This window comes from Chiroxiphia lanceolata, chromosome 3 (assembly GCF_009829145.1).
Source record: "Chiroxiphia lanceolata isolate bChiLan1 chromosome 3, bChiLan1.pri, whole genome shotgun sequence".
NCBI lineage: Eukaryota > Metazoa > Chordata > Aves > Passeriformes > Pipridae > Chiroxiphia > Chiroxiphia lanceolata.
In genome coordinates, this window is record NC_045639.1 from 58,464,573 (window position 1) to 58,488,664 (window position 24,092).

Here is a 24,092-nt window from a genome sequence, read left to right on the forward strand (position 1 = left end):
TTAGTCAACTGTTGGTCCAGTATTTCAGTAGCTGGGGCATAAGAGAGTGGCATTAGGCAGTTGTATTCCTGATGGTATCTCTGACCAGCTACTTAGGCAAGCCCTTTAACTTCATTGTGCATCCACTTTCCAAGAATTATGCATTTATTCCAGAAGTTATATTGTGAGTTGGGCAGGTTGGGCACTTTCTCATACTTCTATATTTTGTACTATGTTCAGCGTGGTTATAGTTAAAACATATCAATGCTTTTGGACTAAATGTTAATATAATTTCTCTGATGAGCCTATAACTGAAATATTGAACATACTAATATATTTCTTGATATTCACAGAATATTCTGAGTTGGAAGGGACCCATAAAGATCATCAAGTCCAGCTCTTAGGTGAATGGCCCAAACGGGGGTTGGACCCATGACCTTGGCACTGTTAGCACCATGCTCTAAACTGAGCCAACCCACTCCCCTCTGATCACAGTCTCATGAAGAAGCCCATTTAGTGAAAGCCAGATGTCAGGTATCATGCATGGAATATGAGACTCTCACAGCTGTCTCCCGGGAATACTCTCCCAACCAGACATACATGTTACCATTATGCTGTGCAGTTCTGAAGTATCCCTGGAGTATTCTGACGCCCATCTGCTAGACGCAGTTGTCAGCCCGTAAACTAGATGCATTTAATATTTTACGTCATGACAGGAGGAAGCCAAGGGAGACTAATGCATCAAGATGTGCAGGTCTTCCCCTATTACTTTTTTTGGTAGACTTGTTACATGATCTAATGATGCTTTGATGCAATTAATATATTTTGAATCCCAAAGTGAAAATATTTCATTGAAACTATTTTCATAGACTCATAGATCATAGAATGGTTTGGGTTGGAAGGGATCTTAAAGATCATCTAGGTCTAACTCCCCCGCCACAGGCTGGGATACCTTTCACTAGACCAGATTGATCAAAACCTCATCCAACCTGGCCTTGAACACTTCCAGGATGGGGCATACACAACTTCTCTGGGCAACCTGTTCCAGTGCCTCACCACTCCCACAGTAAAGAATTTATTCCTAATATTTAATCCAAATCTCTCCTCTTTTAATTGAAAATCATTATCCTTTGGTCCTACCACTATATGCCCTTGTAAAAAGTCCCTCTCTAGTTCTCTTGTAGGTCCCTTTTAGGTACTGAAAGGCCACAATTAGGTATCTATATTTTTCACATGTATGCACACAAGCAAAGTTTTTTCATTTAGCTTGTATTTTACTCATCACAATCTCAGTTCATTCTAAAGTTAATCCACTGTTTCTGAGACCAGATGGATTTTTTTTATTTTTTTTTACATTGGAAGAAACCAAGGCTGAGTCAAATGGTTTCAGTGGCTTTTTGTTCTTTTCTAGTGTTGTCTGGAAACAATTTTCTCAAGCTTTGTAATTTATTTGTCATCTTCCTCAAAATCCCCACACAAGAAAGAATGAGAGCCTTTCTTTGGAATTAAAAACAAACAGAAGAAACCTTGACATTAGATTTTATACATATCTTTCATATCCTGAGTGTAATAAAAAGATGTTTTTAGTACTGACAGCTGGGATGTTGAAGAAAAGAAGTTATGACTGAAATCTTGTATTCTGGAGAACAGAAGTGATAGTTGGTGCCTCCAGGGATTCAGTCACACACTACCTACTGAAATGCAAGTAACTCCTTTTTTATTTTGTTGTAAAATCTAACATATAAAAGCAGAGTAGGTATATCAATCTTTAACCTGATATTTAAAGGTGCTTCTAAACTCTCCTATCAACAAAGCAAATCTACAATAAAAATAAAATCCAACAACATTTTCCTTTCTTACAAATGCCATTTTCTTCTGTTTTGTTTTTTTTTCACAGTCTGGGTAAAGAGGTTAATGTTCTCATGTGCACACAAGAAAATTAAATTTTGGTACTATGAGACTATAAATGAGACAGAAAAAACTAGATTCGAAACTGAAGGTCCCTGACGAGAAAAAACCCTTATCTTTCCTTGTTCTTTGCCTTTCTTTTTCACTTATTCTTTTTTCTGTTTTCTTAATCCAGCTCAAATGCTTCTACTGAGCAGAGCTGTGGCAGAATGATAGAAAGTATAAAACTGCTTGTGAATTATGTAGGTTCCAGTTCATTCTTGCAAAACAATCCATATCTTCAGCTGCATCTGGAAACTCACATGGACATTTGTGAGAATTCAGTTTCGCCTGTATGCTGCCAAAATGCAGTGGTTAAGTGTCAGTGTCACTTGTGTACCAGCTATGGTTTCTGGAATGATTTAAATGCAAAGCCTCGTAATATGTGCAAACAATCTATCTCAAAATGGAAAAAGCCCTGGTCTGTGTTCAGAGTAGACCAAAGTCATCTGTAAACCAAAGATGGGAATAACTTTCCTCAGCAATATTGGAATGTGATGCAGCCTGGCATCAACACTGGAGTATTTGGTAAACATAAGTTATGAAAAACAGAAATATTCAATAAAAGGAACAGGTACAGTCTCTACATATATCCAACTACTTCCTACAGTTTACCAAGATTAACTCAGGCTTACTGGACTGAATGCTAGTCAATTAGCTAATATCCATGCACGAGGACAGATACAATCACTCTCAAGTATTACAAGCAAATAGTAGCGTTGAATATTTTCTTGTTACTCTATATCCAATTCCAGAAAAATTCAGAATACCAAGGGATAATAGTTTTTAATTAAATGAGGAAAGATTTAGCTTAAATATTAGGAAGAAATTCTTCACTGGCAGGGTGTTGAGACACTGGAACAGGTGGCCCAGAGAAGTTACAGATGCCCCATTCCTGGAGGTGTTCAAGGCCAGGTTGAATGAGGCTTTGATCAATCTGGTCTAGTGAAAGGTGACTCTACAGGGAGGTTGGAACTAGATGATCTTTAAGGTCTCTTCCAACCCAAACTATTAGTTTCTATGAAACTAATGAAAACTCCATTAAATAATGAAATTCTATTCTATTAAAAGGCCAACAAAATCCCAAGATATATCCAGAGAGGTGTTTTCTAGAAAAGATTAAGTGTTCCATGAAAGCATTCATCAGAAAATTGTATGCAGTTCTACTCACTTTCCCCCCCCTTTAATACCATGTGCATTCTCAAATTTTCCTTTGTTATCCAAGCAGGTAAATTCTTGTCTCTCATTAAAAAGTCATCTTTATGACCGAAACTTAGGTGGAATTATAATGTTAATTTTATATATCTGACAGCATAAAAGCGTATCAATCTCTTGCTGTTCCATGTCATATAGTCCTTTTTATGAAGGAATCAAAAAGTGTTTAGAATGTCTACCTACACTACTCCTACTGGGATCTTCTTTTAGAGTCTTGTACCTTTGCGCTTAGAAATACTATTCCAATGTCCCACTTAAGTTTTTTATGACAAGTTTAATAGTTATTCTCTTTTTCTGGTAAAATGCACCACCTCAATGCATTTGTAGAGAACAACTTTCATTTTTTCTCAGTCTTCACTTAGTTAGGGTATAAACACCAAGCCTTTTTTTCTCATTTAATGTAACTGTCTGTCCACCTCCTTGATTGCCATTGTAGGCCTCCTTTACATCTGTATTCTATTTGAACAAATATACCAAAAAATTAAGTGAGCAGAACTGCATGCAATTTTATAAATGAAGTCTTCCACAGACTCCCCAGTCTTTTTCAGAAGATACCTCTCTGGATATGTACAGAGATATATGGATGATTTTTGTTTTTTTCTTCACAGCCACAACAAATACAGGACTTGTGGTCCAATTAACTAACCTACGCTGATTTTTTCCTCTCTTTTCTTCTTACCAGATAGTATATATCAGTCTGACAGAGGTTATTCTCATTATTAACAAGATTACTACTTTCTACTATTAAAATTCGTTCCATTTTAAACTAATCTAATTCTTTCTCAATGGTTCCTCAAAAATCCTGCATTCATAAATACTTAAGTTTATAGATAGACAGAAGTAGAGATATTCAGTGACATCAAAGAAAGCGTTAAAACAGAATTCAGGATTTGAAACTTGGTGTTTATTTTACTTAAATCATATTATTTGTGTATTTTTCATTTAATCACATTCACTGTGCCAAGGAAGGTTCAGGAAAAAATTCTTCACTGAAAGAGTGCTTAAACATTGGAATAAGTTCCTGTGGCAAGTGTTGGAGTCACCATACCTGGAAGTGTTCAAAAAACAAGCAGACATGGCACTTCATGATATGGTTTAGTGGGTATGATGGTACCAGTCAAAGGTTGGACTTGATGATATAGCAGGTCTTTTCTAACCTTAATGACTCTGTGATTCTATGATTTTGAGATTAGTTGGGCTGACAGAGAACGTTCTTTGTAAAAGTAGACATGAGGGAGAATTGTTTCTTCCTTTGTCTAGTTCCTGCATTAAAATACGGAAGTCTCCACTACTTTTTCCTTCCTTTCTACTCTCACCCAAAAATGTGTATAACTCTAACCCTATGGAAATAACAAAGTAGTAATGACTGAGAATTGCTGCATGACATCCTAGGATATTATTTTCTAAAGACTTACTGCACTTATGGTTGCATGACCTTAAAAGACCATTGATGAACATGTTGGTATATCTTAGTTAGAATAACAATTCCAGGAATTAAATTGTGGATAAAATGAACCTTTTTAATGTCACTATTTTTATCTTCTTTTTTCTTTTCTACAAACAATAAAAAGGCTTTTGTTCATAACAATGAACATGAAATACATAGTACAAACTACATTGGATGAGGAGTTTACACTGACATCTTGCACTGGTGACCGATGTTTTCTGTAAGTGAAGGAATTTTTATTGGAAACAAAACTCATTTCTGCCTACAATTCATGATTCCTTGGTGCTATTCTATAAAATAATAATGCTAAATACAACCTGATATTACATCTTGTCCTTTTTCTGGAAGTTCTATATTATTTTGTGAGTAGTTTTTCTATTGTTTAGATGAAGGGACAATGGAACCCAGTGGTTACACGTGGAAGCCTCTACTCACTATAGAACATTTAATATCATACCATATTACACAGTATCTGTCAGTGTTTACTATGCCGTGTGTGAAAGCCCAATAATTATTTTTTTTTTCACTACAAGCCACTGTGCATGTTAGAATGTTTTCAAAGGAATGTGGCTAATGTCAAACACACATAGGATGTTTCTTTTCTCTAGGTTACGTTTTTAGTAAGAATAAATAAATCTATGTCTAATTTGTAAGAGGGTCACTTTTTCTTTGCCTCCAACAGAAGATGTCTTCCGATTATTGGTTCTGTGTGAGTGACAAATCAATCTTCTGTAATATTTTCCAGTGGAATGAATTTGACTCAGTAAAGTCTTCATGTAAATAAGTACTTAATCTACTGTAGTTTGCTATTTAACTGTGTATTTAGTTCAAATAATTCCTTAATGGAGAACTGCTATATCTGTGTGTCTTAAGTTTTAACTGTTTAACTTTTACAACCTGTTGCTTTATTTTCCTTGATAAATCATTGTTTCATGTACAATGTTGGCTCATATTCCACTGCCAAGTTTAAAATTAATGATTCCCTGTTGTTTAGGCTGATAAAATATTCATCTTCTGATTGAATGTTGGTCATTGAACACTTGAAAATATGTGACTTCAATGAAGAGAGAAAGTAAGCAGCAATGAATAAGAAAGTAAGAAAGCTTGCAATAATAGCATGGCTATTTTGAAAAAGAAACACACTCATTTGCATTCAGTGAAGAAATCACTTATGAGCAATTGTAAGTAAATTCTCTGTAATTTTTTTATTCATATAATGTTTTCTTGCACACAAGCTGTCAAGAATTACACAGAAGCTTCAGCTAAAGAGATACCATTCTTTAAACAAGAAGCAATCGTGCTTTGTTCTGTTCTTCTTTGACACTCTTCCTAATCTGCTCCAGACCCGACCTGCTCCAGACTCTGAGTTTTAAACTTGACAAACACTTTAGTCTCAGGCTCTTCATGGGAGAAGAGAAATAATTATTTTTTTCTAAGGTAAGTTCTCTTTTGTTTAATTTGGAATCATCTCCTGGTTTTAACCATGAAAGGAAAGAAAAATTTTCTATTAAGACAGAGTTTTTTCTGTTATGAATAGTCATATATTTATTAATTACTCCAAACATGAATCCTAGCAAAGATGAACACTCTGTAAGGTTTAAACGTTGTAGTGCAAAGATTATGTGCAAATATAATAGGCAAAAATCAAGAGGTAACTGCTTCAATATGTAACTGTCTTTTCATGTGTAATGTATTGTTTTTATATGAAAATACCTAAACTTGAGCCATTTTTCTGTGTTACGAAGTTCTTGGAGGGAGAAAATTCAACACACCACCTCTATTTTATCATATTCTACAGCAAAAAATAATGCAGAATTAAACCAACACAGTTGTCTGAAATCAGATCATAGTAGGAGGTCTTAAGCTTATAGCAGCTATCTAGCCTATAAGACGTTGTGCCAGAAATTCTGCATCTGGTTCTGCTGTGACATGAAATTTAATTCTGTAACAGTGGCAAAAACACTTCTCACTCATTCAGCCAGTCTTCTCACTGTAAACTGCATCTGCAGTAAGCAAGATAGGAGTCATATAACACTGCTATGAAAGTGTTCTGGTTTTGGTAGTGGCCCTTCCCATAACCTTTTAAGGACTATACTAATTCTGAGCCATTTAAGAAATCCAATTCTCCTCCAGGAGTCTACATTGTGGTACGTTGCCCTGGGATTTTTTTTCAAATTGCAGAAATCTTTCATAATTGAATCTTGTTAAAATGCCCATCAAGGTGCAAAAAATTAATTTAACAAAATCTTTTGTCTAGATTAGTTCCAACAATGATTATATACCAGGACACTACAGAGTACACTGTACAGTACTGACACAATAAGTCTTCACATCAAATACAACCAACTGTGTCAACAAAGAATGAAAGTCCAGAAATTATCAACAAGGAGAGAAAAAATAAAATTAGTTTGAATAATCAGTTTCTGTGGGTCACACAGCCTCCCTCTAGAAAATTATTCAAAGTTTTTAAGGGTGTTTAAAAAGAGCTAATCTCCCCAACACACTGAAATTATACTATTTTATTAGAATTCAACATCTGTATCTCTCCAGCATTTTTTATCTGTGTATCTCAAATGTCGAGACAACTGTTGATAGTTTGATTTTTCCATTTTAAATGAATATAATGAATATCAGAACTGACCAGGGATTTTTCTTGAAGCTATTTTTGCTAGAATGTTGAAGTGACAAATAGCCTACAGGGAGTAAAAATGTAAACAATCTGGGGACAAAAACTGAAATCTTGTAAAGAGAGCAGAAAGTAATTGCTGCAAGAGTAACAGTGTAACAAGGTGGAAAGAAAAAACAGTCACTGAGTTATTTTTAAGTTCTATGAACGTTTCATCTACATTTCCCTTCAGATCCTTCTCAGGCAAGACCATATAGGGGACAAACTCCTCAGAACCACCAGAGTTTGTAAGAATCCTCATTTAGAACTGTAGCAATACCCCCAACCCCTTTTACTGCAGCATCCCAATAACATGAACAAAGAAAATGTAATATAATGGCTGCCAACCATATTGAACAGGGTAAAAGTCCTATGAAACTGATGTATAGTTCAAAACCAACACACCTATAGAGTTTGGAAAGCTAAATCTATTACTGCACAACTCATTTGTTCCTGTAGTCCCTCTGATTAAGTATCTTTCACGTGCTTGTTACAAGTGTCATTTAATTGCTTTACTGACTGATTAGACTTGATTGGCGCAGTGACCCATTTATCAGCTTCATGAAGACTTTTATCCTGTTCAGTATGGTTGGCTCCCATTTTATTACATTTTCTTTATTCTGCTGAATATGATAAATTTGGTAAATTTATTCAGTGTATTATGTTAGCTCAATTATATGTTTAATATATTTCTTCGTGAGCTATATTCTTCTTGGAACATGCATATAAAAGCTCAGTATTTTCCCATTTACTGCTTGTATAACTGGCAATGCGTTATGCATCCCACAGCATGCTAATCTGTAACTTGCCACTTTCTTTCTCTGCTACAAATGAATTTTATGAGCTTTCCATCTAGAAGGAAACTAAATATCTTTTTGATGAACAAGTAAGTCATTGTGCATTTTTTAAACAACTGTGAAATCTGAATTAAAAGTTTCTAATCTTTTTTTAAAAGAAGAAATTTATTAATATGACTAGTGCCAAGACTGCCTTCTTTTGATATTATATTAACCAAAGGGTTACTTTCACTCTGAGGTCAGCAACTGCTCCATTGAGAGTGCTCAAGAGCTGAGTCTTAAACACCTCTTAGGTTTGTCTATCATACAGAATAAATTCCTTGAAATAATCTCAAAGATGCTAGTTCAATATTTACTGCCTTTTTCTTGAAATATCTATGCTTCCTGAATTTGCCTAGAAGATACCTTCAAGGAGGAAGATTAGCAGATTAAACAGTAATCCTGATTTTCCTCAGGCGGCTCAGATTACAGGACTGCTGCCTAAGCAGAGAACATTCTCTCTCCAGACAGCAGCATGTTATAGAAATTAGGTAAACCAAGATCTTGTATGTGAAATTACACAGAGGTTACTACTGCTGACAAAGAGATCCATGGTAATTGCCTTTAGAGAGTTACCTTGTTGTCTTACAGTCAGAATCTGTTTTTTTGATATATGGACTGACATTAACAAAGCACCAAATAATTTCCAAAATAGAACAGATCAAGTTGCTTATAAATTTATCTAGAATTGATGACTTTGATGATCTTATTCAAATTGATTTTCTTTTCCTTATTGCTTCAGTCTTGATCTTTTTTTCCCATTTAAAAAAGGAAAAAAATTTACTTTCTTTCAGTATGGTTAAAGAGATACAACTTTTCTTCCCTTACTAAATTCTTGCAAATGTTTCACTGGTGAATTCTAGTGTCTCCAAACTTCAGAGCACAAATATAAAAAATTGCAGAAGAAAATAAATTAACCTGTTAGGGTTCCTCTTTGTGCTTTTGGGTATTGATGCTAGCTTGGAGCCACTGCTGATATCCACTCCTCCCTGCTATGTGTGCCCATGGGAGACAATCTGCATTTCACAAGGGGACCCCATCATGAATAAAAAATTCAGAAGAGTCTTTATATGTGTATTTTTTAATCAGAGATACTGCAGCCCTTGCTGGTTAAATGAATTTGCAGTCTGAAAGCATGTGAAGGACTGGCTCGTGCTGCCCACGAGGTTTTGATATTGTTGGTCTGTGTAAAAGAGTGCCCTTGAGGAAGTACAGCATGTCCCACACAGCTGTAGTCCAATCTGATGGGATAAACTAGGGTATGCATATTGGCAAAGCACTTTATGAAAGTCAGTGCCTCTAGTATTTGGGTTTCTAAGAAAGGGAGAGTGCAAATGTATTTTCATTTCTTTTAATGTTAGCAATTAATGATGACACCCATAAACCGATGGTGATGGCCGGAGTCCAGTGCAGCAAGCCCTTCCACTGGGAGAGCACCCAAGGAATTCAGGGTCATGTACTTTGGGCTTGTAGAGTTTCTGTCATGCTTTGAACAGGCCTTACAAAGGGAAAGCTCCACTAGCTGTATCAGCTCACAACAAATGGACATTTCATCCTTCAAAAAAGCCCTTGGACCATCATCAAAACCGCTAAATTTAACTTCATTATTTTACTGAATTCCCAATGGATAGAACTTCAAGACATGTCACTCCCTGTAATTGGCACTGGTGAGGCCACATCTTAAATCCTGTGTTCAGTTCTGGGCCTCTGACTACAAGGACATTGAGGTGCTGGAGCATGCCCTGAGAAGGGCAATGGAATTGGTGATGGGTCTGGAACACAAATCTTATGAGAAGTGGCTGAGGGAGCTGGGGTTGATTAGCCTGGAGAAAAGGAGGCTCGGGGGGACCTTATCACTCTCTACAACTACCTGAAAGGAATCTGTAGCAAGGTGGGCTCAGTCTCTTCTCTCAGGTAACAAGAGACAGGACAGGAGGAAATGGCCTCAAGTTGTGTCAGGTGAGGTTTAGTTTGGATATTAGGAAAAGTTTCTTCACTGAAAGGGTGGTCACACTTGTAATGCCCTCGGAGAGCCTATTTGGGATTAACTTCCTCTAGAGGAAAGGTACTGCCTCGCCTGGCTCCTGTAGGAACTAAAGAACCACATCTGCCAGCATGAGCAAGCAGAAGTTAGTCAGCATCTTTTTGAAAGGTTTTTGTGATTTCCTAAAAAACCTTTCACACTGCGAGAGGTATTTACACACTTCATCTGATGAGTGATCAGCATCTGCTACCATCTCTAGCTTCCGCAGCTTCACATACAACCCTGTCACCCCTGTTCTCCCAACCAGCTTTGCTGTCCCACAACTTCTCCCTTTTCTAGTTTACTTATTAGAACCTCTGCACATCTCAGTTCAACCACTCTAAGGACAACTGTAAAACACAGAGGGATTCTTTAAACTCCACAGCAGAGGGTCCTGCCTAAAACCAGCTCTGGAATTAGACAGAAATAATAGATTCCCTTTAAAGGTCACTATTGTTCCCCAAACACTCATAGATTTATTAGAAAACTGAAGAGACTGCAGCCCCCGTTTGCATTTCGGAGTTGACAGCAGTGTGACCTACAGTAGGTCCCAAGGTCCCTCCCTGTGGGATTGTGCCTAACCTGGGAGCTCAGAAAGCACTCATACACCTATACAAGGCAAAGAAGGGAGCCTATGGAGCTCTAACATAAATCTGTTCCTGCAGTAGATTTATAAAATCAGCTTATAAAATACACTTATAAAATAAGTGTGCTTTTTCAGGTCCTAATTTCTGAGAAGTACTTTCCAAAAGAGATATTTAATGAGTACTGAGCATAGACAATAACTTAGAGATGCCATTATTTCACCGTATTTGATCTCAGTTTATGGAATGTACAGTTTGTGTACAACTGCTCCACGATCAATTGTGACATTCTCATTGAGTCTATTACAGCAATGCTGATCCATCCAATCTGAGGAGAAGTTTGAAAGCTGCACTTCATATCTGCCATCTCTGTGCAGGTTGCTCAAGTCTACACTATTAACCCTTAATGTCTAATTTTCTCCTTCAGTTGATCCCAGTTCAGAGAAGTCCATAAGAATCAAAGCGTACACACAATTTTTCTCCCATTGGAGTTTATGGGCTAGGGTGGATTTTGCCCCAGAAGTGTGACATTATGCAGAACTTTATGTTGCAATTTGTAGTGAATAGGATTTACAATCACTGCTCTAACCCAGCCTTTGGTTAATGGCAAAGAAAATGGTGGCAGATTCTGACAGTTTGTGTAAATATACTCTCATTAAGCTCTGGAAAAGTAAAATTCGACATCTGATCCACAGATATGGGGAATTTCACAGACTTGAAAATTCATGAGATCTGAGAAAGAATACTCCAAAGGACTCAAATGAAATATCTTGTAGGATAACAGATTACTATCTGAAAGTACGTAGGAGACACTGACTGGGAAGATCTGCTTAATTCAGGTTAGGACCTGCTTTTCTAATTTGTCATCATTGTAGAAGCTTCTGGGAGAAAATAAGTTAGAGCAAGAGGAAGAGTACAAATTGTACTCTTCCTTCCAATAAGGAAGAGTACAAATTCCAAATTCCTACGATCAAGGATATTTTCACACAGAATATAGAGTGTAGTGGCATTTTTTGTCAAAATGATGGACAAAAGATTAAATCAAACAATTCATCAGGGAAGACTGAATACTACAAAAAAGTCTGCAATAATTCACTGACACCAACTTGGCAATAGTTTCCATTACAAGCTATATTCATGTTTGTGCCCCTTGTTTTTGATGCTTCCGTAGATATCAGAGTGAGGATGAAGTGGTTTAAACTTTTGTTGAACACAAAATATTGCATTAAATGTGCTAGTGTTGACAGCTGTTGGGTTAACAATCATACAATACAAAATTCTTCACAATAAATCATTTTTATACTTAACCTGTTTGAAAGTGATAATGAATTCATATGAGATCTGACATTAACAATGAGACAACATACTGAAATAAATACCAAACCCTCACATAAAATTTAAAGTTCAATTATATCATAGAATGTTTGAATATTTCCAAAAAGCAACTGAGAAAAAAAGGATATTTTTTATTATCCCATGAGGAGAAAAAGATGTAACATTCAAATTATTCTAAATATATTATTCTCTTGGGTTTAATTTTAAGGCAATCGGTCTGGTCAATTTAGTAGACCTGAAGCCTTCAAGAAAATACTTTTAACATACTTTATAACTCTAAACAAACTAATGGCATTTTTGATAAAACATGTATTTTTGCCCATATCATACTGCATGCACAAACTTTTCACAGGGTTTAGCCAAGCAATCAGTGCTCAGAACAAATAGCAAATTTTGCTGAGAACATTTGAAGTGATGTCACATACTGTCCAGCAGCTGCTGTACTAGTAATATCATAAAATAAATACCAACACCTTTTATAGTGATCTTCTTTCATGGATTTGGAAGCGTTCTGTGATGAAAGATAAGCACTGACTTCCACATTTGCCCCCTGCTCATGTGCACATGCACTTCAGTGGTGGCTTATCTTGTCATTGCAGGAGACAGAGCAAAGAGCAGGTGGAGGGAGCCAGCGCTGCAAGCAACCGGGCTCTCGAATTCTGTTTAGCAATTTCAGGCATCGATATGAACTGAATGCTTGAACCACCCTCACTCAGCTTGACTATTGGAGTACTGACTGGGAAAGGCATGTGAACTGTAAAGCTTGCCTGTTTCTCTCAGCTATCCAAGGAAATTAAGTGTCTCTTTGTATTAGCTTGGCCTCTCCCATATCCCTGCACCATCATGTCCTCTGTACTGCTGGTACCATGACAGTTTTGAGTCTAACAACGAAGAACTCTAACTTTACCTCTGGAGTTCTGCTAATGTAAAAATCTGGTGCAGTGGGTGTCAGTAATTTCAAAGTAAATTGGTCAGTGCTGAAGGTAGCAAAAGCAGCAAGTATTAAAGTCTAATTTGACTATCAGTTTGACTATCAGCTTCCTCTGAGACAGTTTTAGGGTAACTGTGATATTCTTATTAAATCTTAATTTTCATCCAATTTCAATATTAATTTTCAAAATAAGGCAGTGTGTCTTTTAAAACATACCAGTTTGTGACTCTTATTCACCTGAAAAATATTTATTTCTTTCTTGAAAAGTTATCCACATCAACTTCTTTTACAGAAGGCAACCATCCCACAGGGGCTGTTCCTCCTACTCAACCATCATGTCTCTCGTGCAGTGTGTTCCTGCATTTGTTTCCTTTGACTGATCAGGGCTAGCGTCTGATGTATCCTGTCCCCTTACTGAAGAAGGCCTTTTAATCTGCCCTTTCATGTTTCACTGCAGACAGCTCTCCCTTTTCCATTCCCCTTCCCATCTCTGTGGTTTATCTTTCCTGAAGGTTATAGCATTCTACAGAGATTTAGTCAGACAGTGGTAATGAAGATCTATCTTAGGAAATTAGGTCAGATATCTGTAACTTTTAGGATTAGCATAACAGATGCCATAAAGCGAGTTTATGCATAGGTACGTGGCAGCTGATGATCTGCAAATCAGAATTAGGTTTCCTGATATTGATATTCTCTTCTTGTTCACTAGTGTCCAAGGCATGCTGGTCCACATATAGCCCTCCTCTGAACCCCTGTCTCCATGAGCAACTTGATAACCAGGGAGATGGATAAGCATCATGTCCTCAGAAACTTCCTCAGGTTTCTTGGGGGGTAAGGGCTGGTGACCGCCTGTGAAGGATCAGACTCATTCTGAAACTGCCCTGAATTTGGAGTTAATCACTGGATATGATCACCAGCATGACACACTCAAGGTAGAAATTGCCAAAGGACAATGCGGTGAGTCCCATTAAGGAAGAAATATTGCTTAGAAAGACCTCACAAATGTGACGTATGTAGCCAGCTCATGGGAAGAACACATCCAACTCAGGCACCCGCCAGACTTTTCCTGTATCTATCTTTCCAAACGATGGAGTATAAAGACATGGCTACTGTCAAACCCAATTTGCAGAGCAACCCACTCTTTGAATGCCTGCATCAGTCGTCCTGTTTATCTAACCGTTTTCACAGCCTTTTGAAAGGTTTTTCTTACTTCGTTTCTTACTTCTGTCAAGTGCCCTTATCAATGTACTTATGTTCCCATAGCACTTTCATTAAACCTGCTGTTGTCTCAGGTCCATGTCTCCTAATATCTAATCTAATTCCAGTTGCTCTGAGTAAATAATTTTGCTGCTCTGTCTGCCTCTTGGCTCATTCCCTACCTTGCTGTTAAGGTAGTTAAGAAGGTTAAGAGCTGAATAGATGGAAGCCCTGTGGCTTTAAAGTAGACGAATGAGCCTTTGTTCTCATTCCTAAATTCATCTCACTTTCAATTTGTGACCTGGAACTGCAACTGGAACTGCAGACTATAAAGAATGGCTTCTCAGATGTTGAGGCTGTGGATTATGAATTTGCCAGGTAAGAATAACTGAAACATGTATAGAGATAGCGACTCAAGGTGTATAGAGCACATATACAACAAAGGTAACTTAAATAGATGTGTCACAAAAATTCTTCTGTTTCAAATTCCTGATATATACAGGATACAAACTTAGTTGTTTGGGGGCAGAGGAGCCAAAGGTAAGGAGCAAGAGAAAAGAAGATGATTCTGTGAGATTTAGGCCTGGATTCTAGGTATGTTTTTTTCTGATAACAAAGATTTTTAAGCTTGAGATGTTATCTGCTGTTATTATCCCAGCCTGCTCGTTCCTTCACCATCCCTGGAGGTGTTTACAAGGTGTCTGTTGTAGTCCTGGGTGATTCGGGTTAGTAGTTTAGGGGTTACAGTGGCAGTGCTGGGTTGACAGTCGGTTTTGATGATCTTAAAGGTCTATTTCAAGCTTGATGATTATATGACTTTATGATTCCTTTGCACAGCAATCTGTAACTACTGATACACAAATTGTTTTGGTGTCAATTCATAAACTGCACCATGGAAATGATCAGGGTAAACAAAAAACAACTTCACCCACTTGTTGCCTCTGCCACTCTTAGCCACATAGATCTTGCCTTTTACCTTAGGGGAGAAGTTGCAGTTCCTGTCAACCAGTGCAGTTCCATTACCTGGTGTTAGACTGAAAAGACAGAATTTGGAAGTGATGACTATCTTATACTGCATTTCTGCCTCTACTAAATTAGTCTGGCACTATTCTCATCAGTACTCCCCTTGTTACCAGGAAAGGAAGAAAGTTTTCCTTCTATACATGCTAACTGTACAGTCTCAGTAACAATCCAGTGCTGCACATATGATTCAGATAAAAATATCATATGAAGCTGGCAAAATCAAAACGAAAAACACTGTATTAGTAATGCACATCCGGCCATTGTTGTGATGTGCCAGCATCATAAATGCAAAGTACAACGGATGGAGGTTTGTTAAATTAAGTAATCCTTAAACTATATGAACTGTGTATTCAGTTTGGCTAACCACAGGGAGATGAGGGCTTATTCTAAGAAAAGGCAGGAACGATGCTCAGCATGTACTCAGCAAACAAATATTTTCCTAGAATATATAAACTGAGAGATTTGCTTATCCTTTCATATATATAAAAAGAATTCCTACTGATACCACGCATGTTTATATATAAAGTACAGACTAGACTAATTTTGTGCATTGGCTATATCAAGTCTTCCTTGCTTTTAATGATACCACACTTTAAAAGAACCTTGAAAGTAACCTTAATCTCTAATTATTTTTTTTAGTTCTTTAGCTAATATGCTTGTTATTATTTGTGAAAACAAAACTTCAACTGAAGAAAAAAGTCAGACTGCCCTTTCTTCCTTCCTCTCCTTCCTCTAGATGAAATATCAAATACTGAATTACGCAGATGAAGGCTTTAGCCAACAATTTCAACATCACAAAAACAAGAGTCATCCCAGTTAGCATGTCTGTGAAGTATGCTATCCAAAATATCAAGGGTGGTACAAATAATCACCATTTTACCCTTAGAAGGAACTCTTCTATTGTCAGATTTTGAATCCCTGAAACAATGGATAGCCCCATGACTTCAAAAGGATCACACAAAAAACAGAATACCTGTCAAAAAAAGGACAACAGATTCTGACTCAACAGACCCTAAGTATGTCACTATGAAGCATTTTGATCTCTTGCTGCCCTTGAGGTATTCGTCCTGGGAGTAGACCTCTAGAGCTCTTGAGATCAAACCAGCATATTTCCTGAATGCTATATTAATACAAACATATTTTGAGGAAAAATAAATAATTGAAACAAAACAAATTATGCTAAATGTTGGTCTTATTGATATAACTGGAAAAATATCCAGTGGTTCAAACCAGTCTTCCAGTCTCTTATTATATATTTAGCCTAGCATTTACCTCACCCTAAATTCACTCTCCTTCTTTTACTGTTCAAACCTCTATAGTACTATCCTAGTTTGGAGGGAGCCATCCACTATTAACATAGTTTTTAGTTGCTTTGAAGCCAATTTATCTGAGACTGAGATACAGCATCCCTTCTTTTCAAGCTTGGTTCTTTGTAAGAGCCTTTATTGAACCGCTTTAATGTAATTGTCTGCATTTCAGTGGTGAGTAATGCAAAACTGAAGGGCAGAAACTCAAGCAGCATTAATACTTTCTTTTACAGTATCCACAGCTTTAAAGATCACATCTAATACCTTAAATGGCCATTGCTGCCTCCAACATATACAATAAGAATCACACCCTTGGAACACTGTCTTTTTTCTGATTAGAACACAATTCTCTTTAAATTTTGTAGTCACAGTACTACCCTCCTTCCCACCCGGACCTCAGGTTCCTATCCCAATACCTGAGGGACAAGTGCTCTTCTTCTACTTTCTTTCCTTCTCTCTCTTACAGAGATGCTAATGCTAACTCTTCTCACTCCATGTGGAACCATGGTTTTCCAGACACACTGTCAGCCCAGCAGTCAGTTCTCAGTCTTGCAGATGGACATGTGTCTTCACCCTTAGTTTTCTGATCACGTCTGCATCTCCCATTCCTTCTCTTTCTCTGAATCAAAGGTGACACACAAACTTAGTGGAAAAAAGATCCCACAAACTAAGACCTTGTAGAAGAAAAGGAAGCAGCCAAGAAATTCAAGGTGAGTAGTCTTGGGAGAGGATAACCTCTTCCAGGTTAGCACTTTCCACACCCAAGTCCCAGTGAATGTAGCCTCCAGGTCAACTCTAGAGGTATCTGGAGGCAGCCTCCATTATGATTCACAGCCTGCTTTTGGATCCTGCTGTGTAAAAGGAAGGATGGGCATTGTACTGGTGTGAGCACAGGGGTCCCATCTCTGTCAGGTGTCTCATGTCGGAAGACCATTTATCTGAGATGCACTGGGTCAACACTGTGTGGCCTGCATTGTTTCCTGAACTGGTCCTTTCCTTGTCTCTCTAAAGAGTAGAAACTCTTGGTTGTATAGCCAGTCTCCTCTTATTGGTGTGAACTGAGGAAGGATACTCTGCAGTACCTTGAGTGGATGTTAGGGTATAAAATACAGCCAACTAAATAAGACAGTATATGAAACATTGAAGCGCTACCCTGGCTAACACTAATTAATGAAGATATCACGGCATTTTTAATATGTAGTTTTGAATGGAATTAGAATCCAGATGAAAAATTGACAAAAAATAAGGGATACATTCCACTCTTCTGCATTTTTGTTTGTGTATTATCCCATTTGTCAGTAGCCACAATTCACTCACAATGGTGGTGAATTGTAGTGTCTGAAAGATTTCTCTCTTTTTAAGACTGACAAAAATGTGGCCTATAACATATCGTAGATAATTTGCAAACATTAAAATAATACAGTCTTTATCCTGAAGTCCTTATGAAAAATGAAAACCAGAAAAAAAGGAACATGGCAAAATGTAAGAGAGAGTCAGATTCCTTGAGAAATTAAGATTGTAGAGGTAGTTTGCTTTTGGAAGCATTTGTAACAGGAAAGCTAGAAATTCTTGTTTTCTCTTAGGAAGACTGCAAAGTGCCTTCCCAAGAGGGTTAGATGTTTTTTTTTCCCTTCTGCAGTCCAGAGGGGGTTGCAGAGAGAGCTATGTTATCTCTCTCTCTCTCCTGTGCTGGAGAGAAATAGCCCTAACAGACATGCACAGAGGCCTTGGGAAGGCGGGGGAGAAACAGAGAGGATAAAGAGGCCCTGAGCGGGAGGGAGGGAACTGGCCTTTTTCTCCCTCAGGCGGTATGTAAACCACACTGTTAGGTATTTTGTAAGTTTCTTGTGTTCTGGCCTTCCAAACAAACTTTCTGAATTCTTTTCACTGCCTTGGCATTTCTGGGGCTACCTATGCGTCTTACATTACACAGGTTAACTCAGCTGCCTCTGTCACTACAAAATGTTTCAAATGGCCTTATTTTAGAGGGGGATAAGTTTGAAGAATATAAGGGAAGGAAGAGCCGGGGAAAGTGGGAGTTGTGGGTAATCAGGTAGAGGAGCTGGAATAAACAGTCAGGTATAAGAGAAGGCAGACACTCTCAGATGAGTAATCCAGAAATGAGTATTTTCTGCAGCTGCTTGGCCATACTGAGCTGCTGGTAGGTTCCAACTGCATTTAGAAGGAAAAAAAGCATTATTGTAGAGTTGGCATATGTAGCTAGCTGTTTAACCTAAACTTTGCTTCCCAGTTGTGGTGTGGGGAATGGAATATGAATGAAACAATTACCCAGAACATGCAATCAGTCTGGGATTCATGCCACGAAGTATGATTTAGGTCAAGAGTACTGCAGAACTCAAAAAAAGTCTTGGACATGTGTGGATAAGAAGAACATCCAAAATAAGCATTTCTAAAAGCCCACAGGAGTTTGTGGACAGAGTTAGGCTTCAAGGCAGAACAACATCTAACTAACATGGGTTAAGAAACACATCTCTGTGGCCAGTTCATTCTGTAACATTTTCTGAAGCAGCTGATAGAGGTCCTAGCAGAAACAGTGTGCTGAACTAGCGGCTGTTGGCATGACTGTATATGCCAGTCTCAGATTTCTTACTGCAGAGGGGAGATCTGTTTTCAAATGTCCAAAAATCGAAAATAAACATTTCTGATGGCATTAAAGCTAGGAAAAGTATTTCTAAAGGCTTACTTGGTGCATGTTTGTATTCCTCTTTGAAAAATGACTTTTATCTTTGTTTTCCTCTGCTATATCACATGAAAAAGAAATCCTAAAGTACATGAGATGTTTCCCATGTAAACAAATTCCTTCCTTCCAGAGGAATGTTATATGATGACAGGGTATGTGAAATGGTCTCAGTGATCATGTGGTAAGTGAGATCATGAGACACTGTCTGCATTAGGGTTGAATGTAGTCTACTCAAATGTTTTTGGGATCCCTGTGACAGAATATTGATGGAAAGCAAAACCACAAGCACTGGGCAAACAGAACCTTGCCTACCTCCTGATGTTGTCAGGGCCTAAAGTTTTGGTATAAAAAGTGTACAAACTCCTTGTTGTTACTAAAACTAATTTAGCAGATAAATAAACAGGCTTTAAATGGTTTAAGAATGGCATAATTTGGGTAGTATTATTATTTTTCTGCAGCTCTGGCAAATTATCTTGGAATGTAAGTAAGTTCTGTTCAGCTATCAGAAATCTTTGCCTCTACACAATTCAGGGACCGTTTCTGTCCATCACTTTGTGTGAAGATGTGACACAGGAAATGTCAACACTGAGCAGCTGATTTTTCAACACTTTTTTGCAGTGAAAGACAATGTTCCTTCAGAGTTTAGAAAATCTTTTACTGTGACCACTCTTGTTTTGTTAACAGAGGAAATAGACTAATGTTTAAAATTCAGTATCTTTGTTTCATTTCTCAAAAAGAGTAATGTAATCACAATATATTCAGATGGTTATTCTACAGGGAAAAATCAAAAAGGAAAAAACCAAACAAAAATTAATCCTTTGCCGTACTTTTGAGATACGAACTGTGGTAACTAAGGCAAAACAAAAAATGGTATGGATCCTGTCTTAAAGAAATGGACCCAATGTGAAGCTGAAGTTGGAGTTCACATCCTGTGAACTTTGAAGGAAAAGTTCATTTACATGTGGATACTCTGGTTTAATTGTAATAGTGCATGCTGTGGTTCCATGAGCAAATGGTATTTTACTATGTCCACGAGTTTCTCAAATAAAATAATTAAAAAAAAAAATTACTTAGATCTGAACATGTTTTTTTTTTTTTGGTAATAACAGAGGGGTTTATATTTATTTTTTTTTTAAACTTTGGAAAGAACCATTCAAATGGTGTTCAAAGCCTGAAAAATCTGAAGTTGGGCAGCAATAGCTACAGAACTGTGTCTTTTAACATGGACAATAATAAGTTAAAACTCTGATTTAAATAGCACTGATTAGTTCCACTGATCCTGCTGGAATTTAACCCTTCATGCCATATCTTAGGCCAAAGGATGTCTGAAAAACCTACCTCCACAGATAGGAATCTGTTCAAGATCAGGAGCACACAGGATCTCTTTTTATTAAGTGATCTTCAGTGACAACAAGAATGGGCAATTTTGGTTGCTCTACCTACACTTTTTACTTCTCCATCATCTGACCAACTTAAAATGCTAACTAAGCATTTGAACAGTAAAAATTCAGCTCACAATGTACTTTCAAGACTTACATGGATCTTGTGGGTCATCAAAGCATAGGAATAGTGCTGGGCTTCTTACAGACAACCAGAAGACCAAAGATAGGCTCTGTATTAGCACCTATATTTAGTCACCATTACCTATGATGGAGCTGCTGTCTAGGTTATTATATCTGCGCACAACTGTGAAGGAAAATGAATGCATTTGATTAACACCTTGGGAACTAATGGTAAACTAATGGTTTTAATACATACTTTAAAGCCAAAGCTAACAGTAAAACCTATTTAGATTCCCTGACACCTCCCATTTAATGGCTTTTTTTTTTCAGGTATTTGTAACATTGCCAAGCTTCAATCATTTGGGATAAAATTTTCCATCTTAGGTGTCTCCATTTGACAAGTTTTAAATTTTTTGTTTGTTTGTTTTGGGTATATTACAGTAAAAATAACTTGACTGCTTTCAAGGACAAGGCTATGGAAAAAGAAGTTTTGTCCATGTGAACTGACTCCAGTGACCTTAAACTGAGTGTTTCACATTTCAGATTAAAACCTAGGACAGAGGGAGGAGTGAGCACACTTCATATCAAGGATGTGCCTTTTGGCATCTCTCTGAAATCTGACCCTAGTTGATTAAATTTCATACTATTGGGGGGTGGAGAGGAGTGTGTGGAGAAGGAAGTTCACACATGTTCAGTAGATCAAGATTTTAACAGTTTAATTCTGCAAAGTTGTCACCCCTAAGAGGCTGAACATGATGTTATCATGACTTGAGCTGCAAGTGCAAATTCTGAGCACCTAAACTAAGGTCAACAAACACTTCGTTGGGTTTCCCAATGATTCCCCTTGATTTAGAGAGTTAAAAGTAGAGGAGAAAAGAACTTGGTCAGAGAGAAGGGACCAACTGTGATGAGAGTAAGTCACAGGATACTACTGAGTGGGATGGAAAGAGATAAGATAGGCTACGAAAACAGTACACAGGGCAAAGATAAAGATTGTCGATAAAATCGTAACTGATGAAGTAAAGACAGGTTTGCATAAGAAGGTTGAGAGATTTGATAGAAGACCAACTGCCATCTCAAATTTTAACATTTCATAGCCTCACCTCATAGTATTAATTTTTAAAATACATCTTCATTGTAATTGCTTGTAGAGATGAGACAATTATATTACATATAGCTCTTCACTCTCCTTCAGACTAAACCTCAACTTATTTTTCTGCTGAGGTGAGAAAATTTGATGAGAAAATATGAATTGCTTCCAGTTAACTTCTAAGATAAATATCTTTCAGAAATTACAAGAAATGTTACTTAACAAACAAATGTCCAAACACTCAGAATTACTGTAAATTACTTTATTTCAATAACTGAAAATGGGCAAGTACTCTAAATGATATAAATTACTTTTAAACCTGAGCATTTCAGGTTTAAAGGACATAAACACTTCAATGCAATGCCTTGCAAATAATTTTAGAACAAGAAGTGTAGGGCAGCATAATTCAAATAGATTCAATTTCAGACACTGACCTCACCAAGAAATACCCCACACTTAAGTAAAAAGAAAGTGCTTGGCTCTGGTTTAAAATCTCCATTGCTGTTTGGTACTCAGTTATCCATGACAGAGAAGTCTGTGCCAAAACTGATTCAAGTGTTCAAACCAGCACCAGTGTGAGGATAAAGGTACCTTTCAGTCAGCCCAGTGTTAATCATCCTTTTTGTTCTCAGAGACAGCTTTAAATCCTGTATTTCTAATAATTTTTCTGATCTTGACCTCAGCAAGATCAATTTTTGGACTCTGAGTGAGATCTGACAAGACCGAGACCAAGAAAGCACAATACCACTGAGTATTTTGATGCTATTAAATGTTGTTAATAAAGTAATTGCTAGAATTCCAGAACCATGCAGATGTCATCCTTCTCTTATTGACATCCCTGACCTCCTAAATATCATGTGGAGATCCAGGACATGTCCTTGAAGCGCATCATACCATGATGCAAAGTGAAAAGTCAAGTGATGTTGGACCATGTCTTGCACTTCAAGTCCTCCCTAAGGTATAGCAATTATATGGTGTCTTATACCTTTAAGATATTGCTCATTATTGCCTAGGCCCTGTTGGTAGATGCTTCTAGGTTTTCTTTTCTACTAAGACACCCTGCTCCCTGCCTTGCAGAAATACAGAAGGCTGCTGCTAGAATCCATATTTCTTCCCCACTGTTTATGTCTTGTATCGTTAAATACAGCAGTGAAAAAAATCTGCGTCACATAACTTTCCTCCCCACCGTGTCCTTTCCCAAACTCTCTCCTATTACTACATTCATTGTCCTAGCAGATGATGACTTGATTTTTCTGGGATGGGCTCAGATGGAAGTTTTGGGCCAGACAATTATTCCATCATATCTTGCTGTCCCCTTCTAGAGATGTCAAAGAATCATATGAAAAAAAAAATTCTTTGCAAATAAAAGTACTAATACTCTAGTTCAATAAACTGATTTTTTTTATTGAATGTAGATTTATTTTTCTTCCCAATATGTATCAAATAAGACAACTGGAGAACAAGGAAAAGTAAATAATCTTGCTTTTCAATAATTTTGAATTGAAACTCAGCAGTGCTTGAAGAAAACATAAAAGAAGTGAATAACAGTGAACTAGTTACACAATCTTGTGACAGCTCTCTTCCCTCCTTGCTATGTCTGTAAAACCATGGTTAGCACAAATCAGAGACACCATGCCTGACATCACTGCTAGCTGTCAGGTGAATGGTCCTAACAGTGCCATTTGCAAAGCAGGATCATGGCCTAGGGGCGAGTGGACGTTGCACCTAGAGCAGTGGCACCAGAAAAAATAAACACTTTATTCAGATACCATCTCTTCTGTTTCTTTTTTACTGGGAAAAGGAAAAAAGAGCTCCCTAACACAACTGCAAGATAACTTGGCATTGGTAGTGTATTCTGTATGCTTTGTTGATTGTACTGCTGAGAAGAATAACAATGAAATCAAAGATAATGGGGGAAAATTGTCTTCAAACACAAAAAAGCATGATAAGGTTATAGAAAAAACCCCAAACAAAACCAAATCCCTAGCTTCCAAAAGAAATGAACTGACATTAACAAGAAATACAGACAAGTAAAGAAAATTACCTACCTTAAGACTGACACAAATCAATCTACTTTGACTGCTCTTTAATAATATGTAAGTCAAGATGTAATTAAAAAAGATATCTCAAGTTTATGGTTTTCCAGAAAGCCACGCTACCAGTCTCTCATAAATTCTGTAGTGCAGTATTAACAAAGTCCATAAAATTTGGGCTAACACAGAAAACATAAACTAAACAATGGAACAGCAGATACATTTATCATTTACACTAGAGAAAAATCCATATTTTATAACCTCAACTCCTTAAGAA

General features: G+C 37.2%; 1 long non-coding RNA gene across 1 annotated transcript; it reads left to right on the forward strand.

Annotated features, from left to right (window-relative positions):
- Positions 1-14,423: 14,423 nt before the first annotated feature.
- On the forward strand, positions 14,424-22,497 carry LOC116785176. The gene is made up of 3 exons (XR_004356409.1): positions 14,424-14,537; positions 16,956-17,199; positions 21,023-22,497. It is a non-coding gene; the product is annotated as an uncharacterized LOC116785176 (long non-coding RNA).
- The last annotated feature ends 1,595 nt before the right edge of the window (positions 22,498-24,092 follow it).